Below are 20,597 nucleotides of genomic sequence, written 5' to 3'. Positions count from 1 at the left end.
ATAATAGTGATCTCCCCTCTGGGGCTGGGGAGCTAGCTCAGTAGAATAAGCACTTGCCTGGTTAAAAAAAAAGAAAAGAAAGTGAAAAGGTGAGCATCATGGTGCACACATATAATCCCCAACACTCAGGAGGCTGAGGCGAGATGATCACTGTGAGTTTGAGACCACCCTGAGCTACAAAGTGAATTCAAGACAGCCTGGACTATGTAGTAAGACCGTCTTAAGAAAAAAAAAAAAACAAACCCAAAACCTAACCCTGTCTCAAAACAAAACAAACATAAATAAGGAAGTTACAAGGACAGTGATATAGCTCAGAAGCATAGCACCTGCCTGGCAAGTACTACGAGGTCCCAAGATTAATTCCCAGACCAAATCAATCAATCAGTCAATCAACCAATCAATCAAAAACAAAGTTACAGTTGGCTGTTTTATTATTTTTATTGCTTTTATTTAAATTTTTTATTTTAAAGAAAAATAAAAAACAAAAAATTCCAAAACAATATAATAGGATGGTAACAATGGTCAATAAATTGTTTATTGGTATATTTAAACTAGTAACTTGGAGTATGAGATATCAGCATTTTCAGTTCTTTTCAATGAACTGAGAGAAATTAGTAGTATAACTATTTTAACTAATATGTATAGTTCCTTTTGCTTTTCCCTTCCTTTTGTGTCACACCCCTAAGCCAGTTTCTTTTCCTTTTAAAGTTTCTTCCCATTTTACAATATCTGTTGTGCATTTTGGTTTTTTTGTTTTGTTTTGTTTTTGTGGTACCAGGGATTGAACTCAGGACCTTGTGCTTGCGAGGCAAGTGCTTATTCTACTGAGCTGTCTCCCCAGTCCTCTGTTGTACATTTTGGATCATGATTACTCTTTCAGCTTCTCACACTAGGGAGACAATATGATGTTCATACATTTGCATCTGGTTTATTTCACTTATGAATATAACATCAAGTTGCATCCATTTACCTGCAAAAGTCTCCAGTTTATCCTTCTTTATGGCTGAGTAATTTTCCATTATATAAAAAGACCACATGATTTTTATCCATTCTTTGGTTTATGGGCATTTGGGTTGTTTCTAAGATCTAGCTATTACAAATTATGCTGCTATAAACATTGGTGCACATATATGACTGTGGTACAATGTTTTTAATTTTTCTGGGAAGATACCAGGAGGGGAATAGCTGGGTCAAATGGGAACTCCAATCCTATTTTTTTGAGGAAGCTCTACACTTATTTCCACAGTGATTGTGCCAACCTACACTCCCACCAACAGTAGAGAAGGGTTCATTTTTTCCCTACAGCCCAGCCAGAATTTGTTATTGGTTGATTTTTTGATAATAGCCATTTTTTCCAAGGTGAGACAGAATCTCAGTGTCTCAGTTACTTTTTCCTAGCTGCTGGGACCAAATACTTTACACCCCAAATCAAGGAAGGAAAGGTTTGTTTAACTCACAGGGGAGGTTTCAGTCCACACTTGGCTAGCTCCAAGGCAGAGTGGCACATGGCAGAGAGAAGCAGTTCATGGTGGCAGAAAACAGCAAAAAGCAAAGGGAGGAGCAGTAGCTGTGGCAGCTAGCAAGCCTCTCTCCCTTCCTTATATTCTATGCAGATTACTCAACCCAGGGTGGGTGTAGTACTCACACCCATAATCCAGCATTGGATCATGAAGTAATCACAAACTCTAGAAGCCTACTCCAATGACTGCAAAAGAGGACATCTAGACACAAACCATAACACTCGGTATTGTTTTAATTTACATTTCTTGAATGGCCAGTGATGTTGAACTTTTTAAAATATTTTTTTGCTGTTTGTATTTCATCTGAGCAGTATGTATTCATCACCAATGCTACTTTTTTGGATTAGGTCTTTAAATTTGGGAGGTCTGATTTTTTTCGACTTCTTTATACATCCTTGACAGTAAACCTTTGTCTGAGGAACATCTGGAAAACATTTTTTTCCCACATTGTGGGTTGTCTCTTCACTCTGTTAGTGGTTTCCTTTGCTGTGCAAAACCTTTTTAATAAGATGAGATACCAATTTTTGATTCTTTGTGATAGTTCCTATGTGATTGGGGTTTTACTCATAAAATCTTTGCCTACACCAATGTCTTCAAGAGTTCTATTCTGTCTTCCAGCAGATTTAATGTTTCTGACTTAATATTAAGATTTTTGATTCTTTTCAAATTTTAGTGCATGGTGAAAGATTTGGGTTTACTTTTAATCTTCAATGTGTGCAGAGCTAGTTTTTCCAGCACCATTTATTATAGCTACTATCTTTCTTCAGTCTGTGGTTGGCCCCTTTGTCAAATATAAGGCAACTGAATCTGTCTGGACTTACTTCTGTATCTTCTAGTCTGTTCCACTGAATTTGGGTCTGTTTTCTTTCCCTCAGTACCATACTGTTTTTATCACAATAGCTTTATAGTATAATTTCAGGTCAGGAATTGTAAAGCCCCTGTCATGCCTTTGCTGCCCAGCTTTACCTTTGATATTTGAGATCTCTTGTGGTTCCAAAAGAATTTTAGGATTGTTGTCTCTAATTCTGTGAAATATGCTGTTGGAAGTTTGATTGGAATTGCATTAAATTTGTGTAGCAGTTTTGGAAGTATGGCCATTTTCACTGTATTGGTTTTTCCTACTCAAGAGCAGGGGATATCTTTCCATTTTCTTTTGAATTAAAAAAATCATTTATTTATTTATTTATTTGTTTATTTATTTATTTGGTACAGGGTCTCACTACCCAGCTTGGACTCATAGTGATCCTCCTATCTCAGACTCCCCAGCACTGGGACTAGAGACATGTACCACCACGCCCAGTTTCATTGGCCAGCCCTGTGTGCCCAGGGTTCCAGTGATGGCACAGCATGCAGTATCCGGGATGGAACCCGGGTCCTTGTACTTGCCAGGCAGGTGTTTAGACCACCGAGCTATCTCCTCAACCCCATATCTTTCCATTTTCTAATATCCACTTCAATCTCCTTTTTTAGAGTACTATAATTTTTAATGTAGAGGTCTTTTACATTCTTCATTAGAATGATTGATCCCCATTTTTTGGGGATGCTATTGTGAAAGGTGTTGTTTCCCTAATTTCTCCCTCAGTGAGTTTGTTGTTCATGTATAGGAAGGCTGTTGATTTTTGAGTGTTGATTCAGTGTTGCATCCAGCTATGCTACTGAATTTAATGGAGTTTTGGGGGTTTTCTATGTAGAGTATCATATCATCTGCAAATAGTGATATTTTCACTTCTTTCTTTCCTATCTCTATTCCTTTTATATCTCTCTCTTGTCTAATTTCTCTGGCTGTAGTTTCCAGAACTATGTTGAAAAGAGTACAGACAGTGAACGTCCTTGTCTTGTTCCTGAATTTAGAGTGTAAGCTATCAGTTTTTGTCCATTTAATATGATCTTGGCTGTTGGTTTGTCATAGATGGTTTTTTATTAGATTGAGATAAAGATCATCTATTATGATTTTCTGTAGAGTTTTATTATGAATGGGTACTGGACTTTGTCAGAAGCTTTTTCTGCATTTATTGAGATGATCATATGATTTTTGTCCTTGGCTCAATTAATACATTATATTGCATTTATTGATTTACCTATGTTGAACCATATTTGCATCCCTGATATAAATCCCACTTAGGGCCAGCTAGATAGCTTAGCAGACTAAAGTGCCTACTTAGGCAGAGTGCAGTAGCCAGGGTTTAGTCCCTGGCATGCCATGCCGGCCCGGTCCCTGGGGCACACTGAGATAGAGATTGAGACTGGGTGTGGTGGCATGCATCTGTAATCCCAGCACTTGGGAGGCTGACAACAGGAGAATCACTACAAGTCTGACCTATGTAGTGAGCCCCTGTAGACCCTATAGACTCTGTACTAAATACATTATCAATTAATCAATCCCACTTGGTTATGGTGTATAATCTTCTTGATGATTTGCTGCATTCTGTTTGCCAGTATCATAGTGAGGATTTTTGCAACTATGTGCATTAGGAAGAGTGGCCGGTAGTTCTCTTCCTTAGTTTGGTTTTTCTCTGGTTTTGATTTGAGGGTAATGCTTCATTCCAGGAATGAATTTGGGAATATTGCTATCCTCTTGATTTCATTAAAGAGTTTGAGAAGTATTGGTGTTATGTTTTCTGTAAATTTCTTATAGAATTCAGCAATGAATCTGTCAGGGCCTGAGCTTTTCTTTGTTGGTAGGTTTTTAGTGATATCTTTGATTTCATTGATCTATATTGTTTTATTTAAGATTTTTATATCTTCTTGATTCAATTTTGGTAATTCATATGTATCTAGAAATCTGTCCATTTATTCTGCATCTTTCATCCTATTAGCATACAAGTTTTTGAAGTAGATATAGATGATCTTCTAAAGTTCTCCAGGGTTCACTGTGACTTCACCCTTTTCATTCCTAATTGCATGGATTTGAGTCTTTTCTTTCCTTCTTCTTCTTCTTCTTTTTTTTTTTTTTTTATAAAAATGGCTAAGGGTTTGTTGGCTTTATTTAATCTTTCAAAGAGCCAACTCTTCAATTCATTGATTCCTTATATTTTTTTTTAGTCTACAATGCATTAATTCTGCTCAGATCTTTATAACTTCTTCCTTTATATGAGTTTTTGGCTTAGTATGCTTTTCTTTTTCTAGGCATTTGAGGTTCAACATTAGGTTGATTATTTGTAGGGCCAGCCAAATAGCTCAGCAGATTAAAGCACTTGCAAGCAGGCTCAGGGGCCTGGGGTTCAATCCCCAGGCCTGCCATGCCAGCGCTGCCCCCGGGGCGTGTGAGATGGCAATTGAGATGGACACGGTGGTATGCACCTGTAATCCCTGCTCTTGGAAGGCTGAAAATGGGTGAATCACTATGAGTCCCATCTAGTAGTGAGACCCTGAACACCCTATAGACCCTTCCCTAAAAATTAAAAAAAATTTTTTTTGAAAGTTGATTATTTGTGCTTGCTCTTTTCCTGATATAGAACTCCAATTAGCCATGATACTCCCCCACAAAAAAATCTACAACTATAGGGTATTCACTGCTATAAAGTCCCCTCATAGGATTACTTTCATTGTGTCCCATAAGTTTTGGTACTCTGTATTGTCATCATCATTTAATTGTAGAAACTGCCTAATTTCTTCTTTAATTTCATCTGTGACCTGTTGGTTGTTCAGGAGGATGATATTTAATTTCCATTTTTTTTTTTTTTTGTGGTTTCTTTTGCCACTGTTTCCTTTAGAGTTCGAAATACTTCACTCCAAACTCTTCTTGACTTCAGGGTTTGTGTTGAGAAATCATCTGTAATTCTGATGGGCTTTCCTTAATAAGGGATTTGTTTCTCTTCCCTAATAGCTTTTAAGAATCTTTTCTTGGGTTGAATTTCTGGAATATTGACTATGATATGCATGGTTGTAGATTTTTTTGTGGGGGAAGATCATGGCTAATTGGAGTTCTATATGCTTCACTTAACTGTATGTCAAATAGTTTTTCTCTACTGGGGAAGTTCTGCCATTATGTTTGTGATCAGTTTTTTTTTATACCATTTGTGCTATCTCTTACATTTTCATTGACTCCAATTAATCTTAAGTTATTCTTCTTTGCATCATCTAGCAGCTTTCATATTGATTTCTTGTGGCCTCTTGCTATTTTTAAGAAATCTTTCTTTTTGTAATCACTAGCTGTAGGCCTGTCTTCTGTGTCTGAAATCCTGTCCTCACATTGGCTTAGTCTGCTGTAAATACTTTCAGTGGAATTTATATTCTCCTGGATATCTGCTTGAATCTGCCTTCTGGATTCCACTTCTTTTTTTATGCTGAGAATTCATGGCATTCACACTTTTCTTAAGCTCCTCTATTTTCTTGTCTGTGTCTGTTCTAGAATCACTCAGCATGGTTTTTATTGTGGACACCATCTGTGCAGTTATCTGAGAGATTGTTTCTGATTTGATTTCTTTTCTAGAAACTCATTCCATTGCTTTGTTGTTACCACTTCAGAGAGGCCATGTGGGTGGTTTTCAGATTGTGTCACCTCATTGCTCACTGGGTTTGTCTTTGTTGATGTTTGGGGTTGCATCTTGTTTATGTGTCTCCTTTCTTTTCTTTTTCTTCTTTCTTTTTTTAAAATTTAATTCCTGGGTGATGTTTATCACTTTTTAAAAGTGACAATGATGTCACTTTTGCCTATAGTGGTAACAAAAGCAATAATATAAAACACAAAATGAAGTAACTAAAGTAACCATTAATTTGCTACCCTTGGCATATGAACTAGATTCGTGGTTATATAACAAAGTCTAAAACAAACCAACAAATGGTTACAATATACAAGTGCTTAGTGTGCCAATTTTGCCTTCTGTGGTTAAAATTTAAAATGGGTTAGGGAAAAAAATAGAGAAGTGGAAGAAGAGGAGGGGATTAGAATGCTGGAGGACAAAGGAGGCTCACTGTAATTTTGGGAAACTGATTGAAGGGAGAGGAGGAAGAGATAAAAAGAGGAACTGAACAGAACCACGAAGAGTCTAGATACCACATTCACTCATATAAATTCAAGTTCAAACAATGAAGGAGATTAGAAATAAAAATTTAAAAACACAGACAAAACCAAAACCAAAACAAAAAAGAGCAAAATAAAATGAGAGGAAAACAAAAAACAAACAAAAAAGTCCACTTCCAGGATTGTTTCTGCTGTCACTGGTAAACAATGTATGGAGGCAGCATCCATGATCTGTGTTGTTTTTGAAAAAAACAGTGAGCCTGCACCCTCTGGCAGATTGTAGCTTTCAGTGCACCTTCCACAGGCCTGAGCCCAGCTGGGAACTACACGATGGAGCCACAGCCACTCTGCACTCTGAGCTCTATCCAGCTCTTTCTGAAATGGTTTCCTCTCTGTTGCTGTCTTGTGCACTCACTGGCAGCTAATGCAGTCCTTCACATCCAGGGCTCCCCTCTGCTGCGTCTCTCTGTGGAGGCCCCTGGGGGTACCAGCACTCATTGCATGTCGGCAGGTTTGGATCCCTCCTGTGGCAGTGTTTCAGTCTCAGGGAGAAGATGCTGTTGGGTACCTTCTTCTTCACTGAAGTTTCTCTGTTCATCTTCTCTTTGGGCTTCAATTCACACCTCAGTTCCTTCCTGGTTCCAGAAAGACTCACCTCCCTCCTTCTAGATCCCATTGTCTGTACAGCAGCACCAAGACACATTCTTTCTATGTTGCTTACTACTCTGCCATCTTTCTTGGAAATCCAAAAATATATTTCTGCTGACAACTCCAAGTAACATGGAAAGAACCGAGAAAGGAACATCAACCTGAAGATGCTCCCAAATGCACTCAGCCTGTGTCTGGCCAAAGGGAAGACAAGAGCCCAGAGGCTAAGAGCTGCCCAGAGAGGAAAACTTCATTTGTTGTTAGAGAGGACACCATCTTAGAGTGTGCAGTATACACAGAGTGTATAGAGAGTGCACCACTTATAACACCTCCAGCAGGGCACAGAGGGTATGGGACCTCACCCCTCAGCACCCCAATTCTACATTAGGTGGCCCCTGGTGCCCCTGCCCTGCCCAGTACCCAGCTGTGCTTAGAGGCCCACATGTTCAACCCAGGCTGTAGTTTTCCACAGAATTCAGCCCCAGAACACACCACCCTCTGTGTAGTAGATGAACACTAAGAATGTCTCAGGCCACACCCAAGCCCTCCATGGTGCCAGACAGGTTTCATGTCCAGGACTGTGAAGAGTTTCAAGTGAGTCATGAAGCTTGGAACAGAATCTGTATTTGAAATCACTTGCAAGTAAGTCCAGTAGGACTTACTAGCCAGAAACTGACTAAGAAAGGAGCCTGGGGTGAGTTTTGGGGTTTTGTTGTTGTTGTTGTTGTTTGGGGTTTTCTTTTTTGCCTGAGAATCTGGGTTTCCTCTTGTCAGGATTGCTGAATCATCCTGTGGGTCTTTTAGGCTTGAGCCATGTTGGGCTTGGTCACTAACATCCAGCAATCTTTTCATTTATGACCTGCCAGCTGTCAGAGGCCCAGAAACCCAGCTCCTGAGACAGGGTCCTTGTGAGTAGGTGAAACCCAAGGGCACTGGCTTTGGTGGCCATCAAGTGGGTGTCAGAGTCTTGACCCGGGCTTGAATCCTGACACCCCAGTGGAAACACATCTTTGGCTTCAGTTTCCTTTTCTGTAATGCACCCATCTGGTAGTGTGACTGGGGGCCTCTCTGGACCTCATGAAAACTGACACTTTCTTATCGCTAAGACCCCATGTCCCTTGTTGGAGAGTTTCCCAGCCACTTGTTTTAGGCTGACTCCCCCCACGTCTGGCCACCCCTGTGTGATTATCTGTGCAGTTCCCCCAGTTTTTAGCCCCAGCAGTGCACACTTGCACACAGTGGGTGCAGAATGAATGCTTATTGAAAGATAGAGGTGATAAGGATGTCTCACCATGTCACTCGGTGCCATGCAGCCACCAGTCCAGTGTCTGCCCTGCTTGGATTTTGCAACTCAGTGGTGTCTGAGGCATTTGGAAGTACTAGAAACCCCAGGCAAGGTGAGTTCTCTTCCCTGTGGTTTCAGGAGCTCAATAAGTATTTGTCAGCTGTTTATTGATTGCTTCTCACAGCAAGCTTGGCCAGGGCCTGAGAAGCTCCATTATGGAGTAAGGAACACAAGACAGCTGGGGTTCCCTCCCCTGCTTGCTTCAACTGGGGGTTGGAGAGGCCAACCCGTTGCCAGCCGCCCTCTGTTCAGCACAGAATTAAGATAAAAGGCGAAGCCACTGGAGAGCCAGATGTCACTGTTGCCACCCAGTGTGGAGGGGACCTGCAGGCCTATTGACACTGAGGCGAAACTGGCCAACTCCCTGCCCCTGTGCAAGGAGGGCAGGGCCAAGTTCCACTTCCCATTTCATCTCTCAGATGCGCCCAAGGACCGTGGCACCTGCTGGGACCCCAGAAAGGAGTGGAATAGGAGGTGGACAGAGGCCAAGGCTCCTAAGGCAGCAAAGCTCCTGTCCCATGTGTGTTGGGGGTCAGAAACAGCTTCTTCTTCTTCCTGGGGTAGCAGGGACACAGAGGTGGGCAGTCCAGGGGTCTAGGGCCAACTGCTTCCCAGAACCAGTGGGGGTAGAGGGTCCCTCACCTTTCCCACCCCTGTCCAAGTGTCAAGGAAAAGAGCTGCCCCATCAGGGACCCCAGAACAAGGCATGTGTTGATGAGGACCCTGTGAGATAGGTGACAGAATGGCCACATTACAGCTAGGGAGACTGAGGCCTGCAACCCTGTCAGGCACACTGGAGTTGATGGGAGGGCCGAGGCAGGGAGGCCAGCCAAGGGCATGGGCTTGGACTTCCCAGTGTCCCACCTCCCTGTTGTCACACCAGGTCCTGTGGGAAAAGGTGTGAGGCTTCCCTGTTCATTCCTCAGGACTTGCTACCTTTGCCATAGCCACCAGTTGCAGTAAGAAAATCACCATCCCAGAGTTCACCTAGGGGCCAGTAACCACCATGAGCCTCGTGCCCCCTTGACCACCATATACATTTAGTACTGTGGCCCTGACTTCTAGGGCTGAGCCACATCCTTTGATGCAAACCTGAGTGGGGACTGCAGGAAGGTAAAAGAATTTGGAGGCTGTCCGTGGGTGTCATGAACTTGCAGTGTTCTGGGGACACAGCAGTGGACAGTTGGACAGAGCTGCTGCCCTTACAAGGAACAGGGTGGAAAAGACAGCTCACGAGGAGTAACGGCAAATCTGGCTGTGAGGATTCTGGAAGGAGAAGCACAGGGCTTCCAGAAGCTCAGAGAGCCTCAGTGATCACCAGAGGTCACACAGCCAGTATAACCATGCCAGGGTTTGGACCAAGCTCCTCTGGCCCCCTCCCACTGTGCCGCAAGAGCCTTTGCGGTGGGATGCCAATTGCATGAGATGTGTTTGGCTCAGTCCCCTCCCTCCATAGTAAGCTGGGTGTGGACTCTGTGTTCTAAATCCCCAGCTAGGTACCAGAGCAGAGCAGGTGCTTGGTTTTCTGGTAGTGGGTGCTCCTAATAAAGAGCACAGAGCAATGCTGTGCACATAAGTTGGAGCCACTGCAGTTTGGAGTGGACCTGAGCTTTTGCGGCTGCCAGTTTGCATGTCCCAGGACTGGCCTAGTCCAGGGCATGGTGCTGACATTGATTCTGGCTCCTGCTACACCCTGGCCAAGGTGCGGAGCACCTTGTGTTCATGGTGTCACTTCTGAGGCTGGGCCTGTGAGCATCTGTGGCTTTTCAAGGAGGAGTGGGCAGCTCAGAGCTCAGTATTGCACACAGCTGCAAATGGAGGAACCAGGTTCAAAGCAAATCAGACTCCCGGCCGTGTGCTCCATCCACATTGTTTTGGGGAGGCTGGGCCTCAAGAACCAGGGAAGCAGGCCTGGCTTTAGAGGAGTTCCTTGACTTTGACAAGTCTTGTTTAAAAGCCTTAGTCCCCAGCTTGGGTGCTGCTAGGAGCTAGTGGAGCCTTGGAGAGGCAGGGCCTAGTAGCAGGACGTGAGGTCACAAGGGCTTCCTGGCTACCTGTGCCATCTGTCTCCACTGTGTAGTGCTGTGCTGTCACCACCCACCCAAAGCACCAGAACAGGTGACTATGGATCAAATCTTCTGAAACTGACAGCCAAAGTAACCCAGATTCCTGTCAGTTGGCCATTGTGGACCTTTGTCACAGTCACCAGAGTAGGTACAGACAAAGCCTTTCCTGACCAGGGCTACGCCTGCTGTGAGTGGTGGCATTGGCTCCATAACCTGAATCTACTGGCCTGCTGAACTACTCTCCTGAGGTTGGCAGGTACACAGTGGACTCCCAGTCGGGTCCCACCACCTGGACACTGGCCACATCTACATGTAGATCCCCGCCCTCCCCACACGTGCTCTGTGACCAGCACTCTTCCTACATGGCAGGAGAAAGACAAGAATTGTTTATTGTGATAAATTCACACAATAAAGTCAGTGAATAAAGCTGTATGACTTTTTTTTTTTTTTTTTTTTGTGGCTGGCTAAGCCTGCTTTTGGGGTGGGGCTGGCACAGCATGTGGTGCCAGGGATTGAACCACGGTCCCTGTGGTTACCTAAGCTTGCCTACGCAGGCACTTTAGACCACTGAGCCATCTCACCAGCCCCATGCTGTATGATTTATACCTTCATAAAGCTGTTGAAAACCAAAGAAAGAGGAGATAGGGAGCTGTCCCTGCCTCCCCTGTGTCTCAGGAAGGCTCCCTGGCTTGCTGAGAAGAGAGGTCACTGGTCTAGGTGCTTGGGACTAGGCAGCTATGCTAGGTAAGGAGACCTCAGCTATGTAGGACACAGTGTCACCACCACATTGCCAAGGGCACATGGGTCCAAGCTGCCCCTGGAGGCCCCTGGTTCTACCCTACCCTGTGGAGGTGGTGTCTCCCTCCCCAGTGTAGGACAACAAGGAAACTCAGCTTGTGGCCCAACTTTGACTTCTCTTGCCCATGACACCAGCCTACCACATGGGCATGAGATATAGTACTGCCTACAAGGTACCTTCTCTGCCTGACTCCTTGCTTGGCCAGGGTCCTGCAGGAAAAGCAGAATCTGACACCAAAGACTGGGTCAGACCCTGACCTAGTTGTTATCCTCTGGCTTCTTCAAGCCTGTGGCCCGTTCTCCCCTCCTTCTTCAAGCCCCTGATATCTATTGTCCCCTGGCTTCTACAGCTTTGTGACACCTATTGTCATGGCTCCATGGCCTATGACTTCCGCAGCCTCATAGCTTTGGCTTCCTGCCTGGCCCCATGCTCTGCACTCTGCCAGTCCGAGTCGGCTTTCAGGATGGAGCCTGTGTAGTTCAGCCAACATCCGCTTCACCAGAAATCCTTTCTGTTGGGTGGCATGTGGCAGTAGCATTCGCCATGTTTGTTTGTTTGTTTTTAATATCACACTTGGTGAAGACCCTCATGAAAAAAGACTTTCAGAATGGCTTCAGAAAGTGGTGAGACTGGTAGGGTAAGTATGAGGAGACTATTTTGAGAGGGATTCGTGGCATTGGGTCCTTTACTGTAATAAATATTCATGGTATATTTTGACCTCCACTTGTTTGCAGAGTCAGAGGGATGTGTGGTGACCATGTGACTCCATAAGGCTGGTGTCAGTGTGGAGAGGATATGGGGGAATGGTGCCCAGGTGGCTGCCACAGGTAGACCTGAACATCCTGGGGTCTCTACTCCTCAGATGCCCACAGGGGCCATGGGGTGCTGACCTATAACAGGAGGACTGTCATTTGCCTCCCTCTGGATACCTGGAGGCTGCAAGACAGGTGGAAGCTGTTGATAGGAGCAATGGGTGCCTAGGACACAGCAGCAGCTCCATGTGGGGGTGCAGCCAGTGGGTTTGGGGAACCCCTGGCTGTGCTCCATGCAAGAGCCCTGGTCTACTGGTTGGAAATGAAGGAGCTGAACTTTCTCTCAGTTAGCAGAGTATTGGAGAGGTAGAAGGCCTTACCCGAGGGTCCATGGTGGGCGTGAGGGCTCAGCTCCAACCGCTAAGCCCTTGCTGAAAGGGGTGGTGCAGGGATAAAGGCCTGGAGTAGTGGCCCAGCTATTTAGCTGGCTGAGGCAAAATTGTCTCAACCTGGAAGCCAGCCTCTAGCAACTTACTGGTTTTAAGACTAAAAGAAGAAAGAGAAAAGCTAGCAGGTAGCTCCACAGTACAGCATGCTCAAGGCCTGGCTCTTTTCCCCAGTATCTGGGCCTGGGACCTACAGGAAGGAGAGTTTGAACCCTGCTCCACACTGCCTGGCTGAGTGACTGCATGTCCCTTACCCTCTGTGCCTCAGTCTCCATATGTGTAGAATGGGAGCACGGCAGGCTCAGGCCTGACTTGGTGCTGGGAGTGAAGTCACGGTGGCACCCATGGGTGAGCGTGCTCTCCCTCGTACCAGCTCTGCATCTGTCTCCTGCGTGGTGTCCCTGCCAGCTCTCCAGAGAGGAGGCCTCGCTGCCAGATGCTGTCATGGAAACCAGAGCTGGGGGAAGCAGGAGAGGCCCAGAGGAGGCCTGGGGGTGGGGAGGGGATGTAGTTCCAGCTCCCCCTCTGGCCACCTCCACAGCTCAGCAGAATGAAGCAGGGAAGCATACTGGGGAGACAGGCTGGTGAGGCTGGGGCAGCACCTGTGGCTCCAGGTTACAGCTGTGACCCTTACAGTTGCTTCCCTCTGCCCAGGGCTCATTGTAGGGCTCACATCTTGCTCTCTGTTTGGGGTGACCTGGTCCCCCTCATCTGAGGTCCTCTGACAGCTCCTCCCTAGAGAAGAGTCTTGCCCTTCCTGCACACCCCAGGGCTCCAGGACCCTACTCACACCTCCTACTGCCCCCCGCACCCTGTGTGACTGCTGTCAGCACTTCTGCCCCACTTACAGTGCCTCATGTAGGCTGTGCAGCCCCCAGAACTCAGCAGGAGGACCCTTGGCTTGGGGTTGAACCAGGCTGAGGAGCTGTGGGGTACATGGTGCCCTCTGGGCTTGATGTCCTTGTCTGTGGATGACCTCCACCCCCAGGGCTCTGAGTTCACCCACAAAGCACTTGAAAGCTGTCGTATCATCACTGCCACTTTGCACCTGCTGGAAAACTCAGGAACAGGAGGGAAACAGGAAAAGACTCCAAGCCATGATTTGTTTACGAAATAAAACCATTTCCCTGTGAGGCAAAGGAATCCTGCAAACAGCTCTTCTGTCGCCAACTGCGGTCTGCTTGTGAATGTCAATGTGCACCTTCCATGGGCCAGACCCACACTTCATGCAGGGACAATGTGTGACCCCATTTCCCCTCCTCTCTGCCAGCACTTGTTCTTGTCCTCTGGCCTCAGCCACCCTCTTGGGGGTGCAGTAGCGTCTCATAGTTGTGGTTTCCTCCACCTCCCTGTGGGCTGTGGACCACTGTGCTTCCTCCCTGGAGAGGCGGCCATCAGACCCGCCGGCCAGTCTGGAATGTCAGTGGTTACTGGTGTGAAAGTGGTTTTCATGCTCTCTGGGTGTCAGGAAGCCTTGGTGTGCGTGCCTGTGACTGGAGATGGTTGCAGTCCCCAGGTAGTTATTTTTACATTCCTTTAACTCTCAAGAAGCCTTGAGATCATCCTGTCTGACCTTCCAGGCCAGAGGGGGGGCAGGTGATCCACTTCCTGCCCTGGCCTTGAGAAGTGGTGGGGACCCAATGGGCAGGCCATCTGGATGGCTCCTTCCCTCTGCAGAACTGCTTGGGGCACCTGGCATACAGCAGGCAGTGGCTGAAGGGCTTTCACATCTGTCCCAGGAGCCCTTCTTGCCCTGAGGTTGGGTATTCTCACCCATCCCAGCACAGGTGGGGGACTGATGTGCAGAAGGGGACATCCCTCAGTGAACACCCATGTCTGGGACGACAGACTCTGGATGGCACTGGGATCCTAACCCAACTACCCCTGTCTCTCTGTCTCTGTCTCTCCATTTCTGCACTTGGGATGAAACTCAGGGCCTTCACACTGAGCTCCATGCCCTAAAGAGAGGGTCTTACTTAGTGGCTAAATTAGCCAGGCTAGGTTTGAATTTGCAGTCCTTCTGTCTTGGCCTCCCAAAGGGCTGGGATTACAGGCATGCACCCCTACACCCAGCTTTTGCTCTCAGTTCCGGCCCCCTGAGACACCCCAGGAAAGACTCCTCCTTTTGTTCTCCTGATACTTACTGTTACCTGTGAGAGCCTTGCTCGTAGTCCTGGAGGACAGGTGCAGAAAATGCTGTGTGCTCTCCCACCCCACTGTCTCTCGTGCTCTTGTCACCTCTTGGGTGTCACTGCTTAGATGTTAGAAAGTTTTGATTCAACCCCCTCCTTGCTGGTCCCTTCCGTCTGAAGCCTGGGGAGGGGAAACATTGTATTTAATGGTCCCTCAGGCCAAGGGTCACTTTCTGTTCCTGCCTGTGAACCATGGCACTCCAAGGGAGAGACAGTATTGATGGTGACTTTAGGCTCCCCAGGATGCTGGATGATGCAGGTGTCCCGGCCATGTCCTCTATGCCCAGTTCTCTTCCTGGAGATTCACCATGGAGTGCTGTGTGCATAGGGTGTGGCTGTTTCCTGCCAAACTGTAGCCAAAGGAAAGAACATCATTCACCACAAGACTAGAGGACAGCTGGCCCACAGTGATGGTGCCTTGGTCATGGGATTGAGTCCCCTGGACACAGCGTATGTCTTGCTGTCATCGCCAAGTGTAGCAGCAAAACCTAAGGTCCAGGAGATAAGCTGAGTTCCCACAGGGCTAGCACCTCCTGTGGAGGAAATGAGTGTCCAGCTTGGAGCCAGCCAGACTACTCACTGCTGCTGGATGATGAAGAGGAAAGACTGGTCACATCTTGTGCCTGGTGCCCCCTGCTGGAGGCATTGTGATTGAGCCTGTCAGGTCCCCCAGAGTCAGGAGACCACCCCAGGTAGGAGTGCAGATAGAATAGCAAAGCCAGGACCTGGGCCTGGTGCCACCTGCCCTTCCCTTGTTCTGGGCTGGACAATGTGGATAAAGGTGCCAGGTGCACAGCTGGCAGGGCAGGTAGAGAAGAGAGCCACTCACAGACTAATAAATGGATTCACAACTCACTCTTCACCACAAGCAATTCCAGATGAGTCAAAAATTTAAATAAAGCTAGGTGTGATGGCATTCAGCAGGCTGAGACAGGAGGATCTCTGCAAATTCAGGGCCGGCACTCAGGAGACCTGGGCAATACAGTGAGTTCAAGGCCAGCCTGAACTTATCCATAGCAAGACCCTATCTCAAAAACCAAACCAAAACAAAAATATATATAACAAAACAAAATTTACTTATTTATTTATTTTTTGTATTTTTAGGGGTCTATAGGGTGTGCAGAATATAACTACTAGATCGTACTCGTAGTGATTCTCCTGTTTACAGCCTCCCAAATGCTGGGATTACAGGTGCACACCACCACGCCCAGTCGCAATAACCTTCTGGGCATGCCCTGGGGGTGGCGCAGCACAGCAGGCCCCTGGGATCGAACCTCTGGCTCCTGCACCTTAATCTACTGACCTATTTGGCCGGCCAACAAAACAAAATTTAAATGAAAATTATGCAATTGTTAGGAGATATGAGAGTCTCAAAATAATTTCAAAGAGGAAAAGGCCTTTGTAATACTCAACACCAAAAATTTTGGATAAATTTTAATACCAAAAATTTTAAATCTTTGTCACATACTATCAGCAAATTCAACAGATAAATGAGTCACCTGGAAAAATAGTCACAAACCTATATCACAGAAATGAGCTAATTTTTTTATACAAAGTTTTTGTTGTTGGTTTGTATTTGGTGTTTGAACCCAAGGCTTTGCTTATGTTAGCCAAGTACTCCAGCCCTTTGAATTACTTATTTTTTTAAATTTTGAGACAGAGTCTTGCTATGTTTTCCAGTTGGCCTCAAACTTCCAGTTCCCAGGTGCAGCCTCTTGAATAGCTGGGACCGTAGGTGTGTATGTACCCTTATACCTATCTAGTCTTCTGAATGTGTAAAGGGTCCATACCAATCAGTGAGAAAAAGCATTTTCATAGGAACAGTGGTCAAAGAACTTGAACTGGAAAGGAAATAAATACAACATTTAAATTTTTTTGAAATTACCATGTGTGGTGGTGCACACCTGTAATCACTCGAGAGGCTGGGGCAGGAGGGGGATGCTCCTGAGTTCAAGGCCAGCCTGGGCTACATAGTCAATTCAAGGCCAGCCCAAATTACATAGTGAGACCCTGTTTTAAAAAAATAAAAATATTGTGCTCAGCCTCCCTTGTAAGAAGTGTGAATTAAACTTGGATGAGATAGAATGTTAGCATATCAGAGTTTGACAAAGCCTCAAAGTTAGGTAACACATTCTGATGTCGAGGTTGTACAAAAATAGGTACTGACATAAATGTCAATGCTGTAAAATGCCACAGCCTCTCTTGATAAAAGGTTCTTCTGAATTTACATGCACGAACCCCAGGAGTCCATCGCACAGGCGCACCTGGAAGTGGTAGCTGCGGGAGGCATCCGCTGGGGACAACCACGTGTGTGTCTTCCTGCAGGACACCTGTCAGCCTCCTTCCTATGACCTTTGTGAAAAAGGGAGGGAGGGAGGGGGAGAACACATGGGACATATGGGGGTGGGGGTGCTGCCCAGGTAGGGCCCTGTGCTGGGCCTCACTCCCTTCCCAGCCAGCTAGGTGCAGGACTCAGTTCTGCAGCTGCTGTGCAGGTCTCGGACAACAGTTGAAAGAACAAGATGGGCATGGTGGTGCACAGCTGTAATGCCAGCATCAGGGAGGCTGAGGCAGGAGGATCACCTCAAACTCAAGGCCAGCCTGTGAGTTTAAGCTCAGCCTCAACTACACAGAGAGATCCTGTCTCAAACACACACACACACACACACACACACACACACACGCACATGTTCCTGCCTTTCAACCTTGGAATTCCATTTGTAGGAAGTTATCCTAAAGAAATAACTAGAGAGCTGGCCTGTGGCTCAGTGGTGAATCTAGCCTAGTCTACACAAGGCCCAAGTTCCATCCTGGCAATAGAGAGGCAGGGGCAGGGTATGTAAGAGAGATAGAGGGGTGTCTTAGTTATTTTTTATTTGTTGCTGGGACAAATACCCTACACTCAAAATGAAGGAAGGAAAGGTTTATTTAGCTCACAGTTAACTGGAGGGTTTAGTCCATATTCCGCTGGCTCCAAGGCAAACAACAGCAGTTCATGTGGCAGAAAACAATGAAGAGCAGAGGAGGAGCAGCAGCTGCAGCGGCGTCCATCAAGCCTCTCTCTTTGTTCTGCACTGACTGTGAAGACTAGCGCTCCACAGTGAAGTTCGGAGCTCCTCCACTGTGGCTCTGCTGTGAAGGTCAAGCTCCTCTGAAGACAGACTTCTCCACAGGAGTGAGCGGGAGCGGGGTGGGCCGCAGGAAACCAGGCAGGGTGGCTTTTTGCCTTTTTTAATTCCTGAGCCCTGCCCACCTGAAGGGCGAGGCCCCCAGTTGCAGGAGCTGATTTAGCCAAGTTGACACAATGTATCAACTAATACAATCCACCCCTTGTCAACTTGGCAACTAGACATATACTTTTTAAAGCCAATTTCCAGGTACACAGATATACTTAAACATTTTATAAATTGAACATTGCACTACATTAGAACCATAACATGTTACCCCTGGCCCTCCAAAGACTCATGCACAACCCTTTATGCAAAAGACATTTTAGTCTATCTCTAAGAGTTGCCAAAGTCCTATCAGTTTCAGCAACACTGAAAAGTCCAAGTCCCAAGCTTTTAAGATCTAAGGCAAACTCTTAGCTGTGAGCCCCTCTACAAATGGAAAGTTAAACATTTCTAACATTTATAGGCACAAGGTAAGCATTGCCATTCCAAAAGGGATACACAACAGGATCCGAACACCTGGGACCAAAACAAGTCCAATGTCCAGAAGGGCAAATGTTAAGTCCTGTAGTTCCCTGTGGACCATCCAAAGCACCCTGTAATGAGTTGTGAGCTCCAAAAGCCTTACGTGGCTCCACCCCTATGGCACTTCTGCTGGTAGCTCCTATGGCTTTTCTCTCAGGCCTGTTTTGCTCCCTTTTTGCAGCTTTTCTTAGACTATCTACATTTCTGGCTTTTTTAAACTTCTGAGGTTTCCACTGTATAGGCTTCTCACTCACAGCTTCACACACTGCCCTCTCAGGGGCACACCGCCTGGCCTCCCAGGCCTTCTTCTGAAATCTGGGTGGAAGCCTTCTGAACCTCAGAATGCCTGCATTCTGTATGCGCTTACAACCAAAGCCACATGGATGATGCCAAGGGCTGCTGCCAGCTGGAGCAGTAAGCAAGCTTTTTTCTCTCTTGACTGTAGGAGTTGAGTGCCTGGATTGCTGAGCATTCTGACTCTGATTCCGAAAAACAAATTCTCTATGTTGGCGCCATTCTGTAATGTGATGTGGCCGCTGCCTCCATTCTGGAACCTGGTATGGCCGCTGCCTCCATTCTGGAACATGGAGCTCTGCACCTTTCTCCTCAAAGCAAAGTCCCTCACCCTTGCCATTCTTTGGCTGCAAAGGACAAGAACCTACCACCTCCTGTGATGCCCTCAGGACATCTTTTATACTCTCCTGTTCCTTCTTAGCAATGGAGATCCTCTCAGCTTTGTCTTCACAGTCCACAGCCTTCCTGGCGCTTTTCTTCTGGCCAAATGCACAACATTTTAAATCATCCTTTTGGGCTCTCTGCTCTTTATTCTTAACATAAATCTGACTAAAAGCTCCCAGTAACAACCAGGCCACTGCCCCAATATTTGGCTGCCTTGAAATATCTTTTGCCAGATTGATCAGTCCGCCATGCTTAAAGTCAGTCTCAGGCAAAGTCTCTGGACATGAGCAAAATGCAGACAACTTTTCTTCCAGGTCAAAACACAAATGATCCAGAGTCCAACAACCAATGCAGTCTTTCCCAGCAGAAACTTCCCTAGCCTGGTCTTTACAGGCAGGCTTTCTGTCAGTCTTCTGGTCTGAGCTCTGACCAGAATCTCCCAAACAAAACAGCCAAAGCTGTTCCAGCTAGTCACAAGCAGAGGATTTCTCCAAACTTTTCCTATCTCTTCCCACAAACCAGTCCCAAAAGCTTGTAATTCACATTGTCAGGTATAGCCACAGCAACGACCCCACTCCTGGTACCAAATTTTGTCTTAGTTATTTTTTATTCGTTGCTGGGACAAATATCTCACACTCAAAATGAAAGAAGGAAACGTTTATTTAGCTCACAGTTACTGGAGGGTTCAGTCCATATTCCACTGGCTCCAAGGCAAACAACAGTAGTTCATGCGACAGAAAAACAATGAAGAGCAGAGGAGGAGCAGCAGCTGCAGTGGCGTCCATCAAGCCTCTCTCTTCGTTCTACGCTGACTGCGAAGACCAGCACTCCACAGTGAAGATCGGAGCTCCTCCAAAGTGGGTCTGCTGTGAAGGTCAAGCTCCTCTCTAGACAGACTTCTCCACGGAGCGGAGCGGGGCGGGCTGCAGGAAACCAGGCAGGGTGGCTTTTTGCCTTTTTTAATTCCTGGGCCCTGCCCACCTGAAGGGTGAGGCCCCCACGCTGTGGGAGCTGATTTAGCCAAGTTGACACGATGTATCAACTAATACAAGGGAGATTAGATATGCATGCAAAGATTCATGGGAAGAGTGCACACTGCGATTCCATTCCTACATTAAACACCTGGAAAGACCCCTGAATGCTGGCAGTAAGTCAGTGCTTACATAGGTCTTGGTAAATGTGTACAGCGGAGATTTGCTGGAGCTAACAGTCATGATTTTAGCAGAACATGTAATTACATGTGTTACATAGAAAGTAGAGGCCACAACTCCACACCAGCCAAATGGGGCCTTCCTGATTTCTTTTAGAAAAGATTTCTGTGAAGGGCCATTATGTACATGGGTTATACATACACATGTTATTTCTATAGTGTGTTGTAAGTACTAGGAAAGGGACATATGAGGGCTGGAGAGATGGCTCAGTGGTCTAAAGCACCTACTTAGAACAAGCTTAGCAAAAGCATCAGGGACCGCGGTTCAATCCCCCAGCACCAC

General features: G+C 46.2%; 1 protein-coding gene across 1 annotated transcript in view; it reads left to right on the top strand.

The window, feature by feature from the left end:
- Positions 1-20,597, top strand: part of Hrh1 (histamine receptor H1) — a 59,312-nt gene that overhangs the window by 6,669 nt on the left and 32,046 nt on the right. The gene's annotated exons all lie outside the window — the stretch shown is intronic.

This window comes from Octodon degus, unplaced genomic scaffold (assembly GCF_000260255.1).
Source record: "Octodon degus isolate 3935 unplaced genomic scaffold, OctDeg1.0 scaffold00233, whole genome shotgun sequence".
NCBI classification, from domain to species: Eukaryota; Metazoa; Chordata; class Mammalia; order Rodentia; family Octodontidae; genus Octodon; species Octodon degus.
The sequence above is the reverse complement of the archived record's forward strand: the minus strand, read 5'-3'. Positions and strand labels throughout refer to the sequence as shown.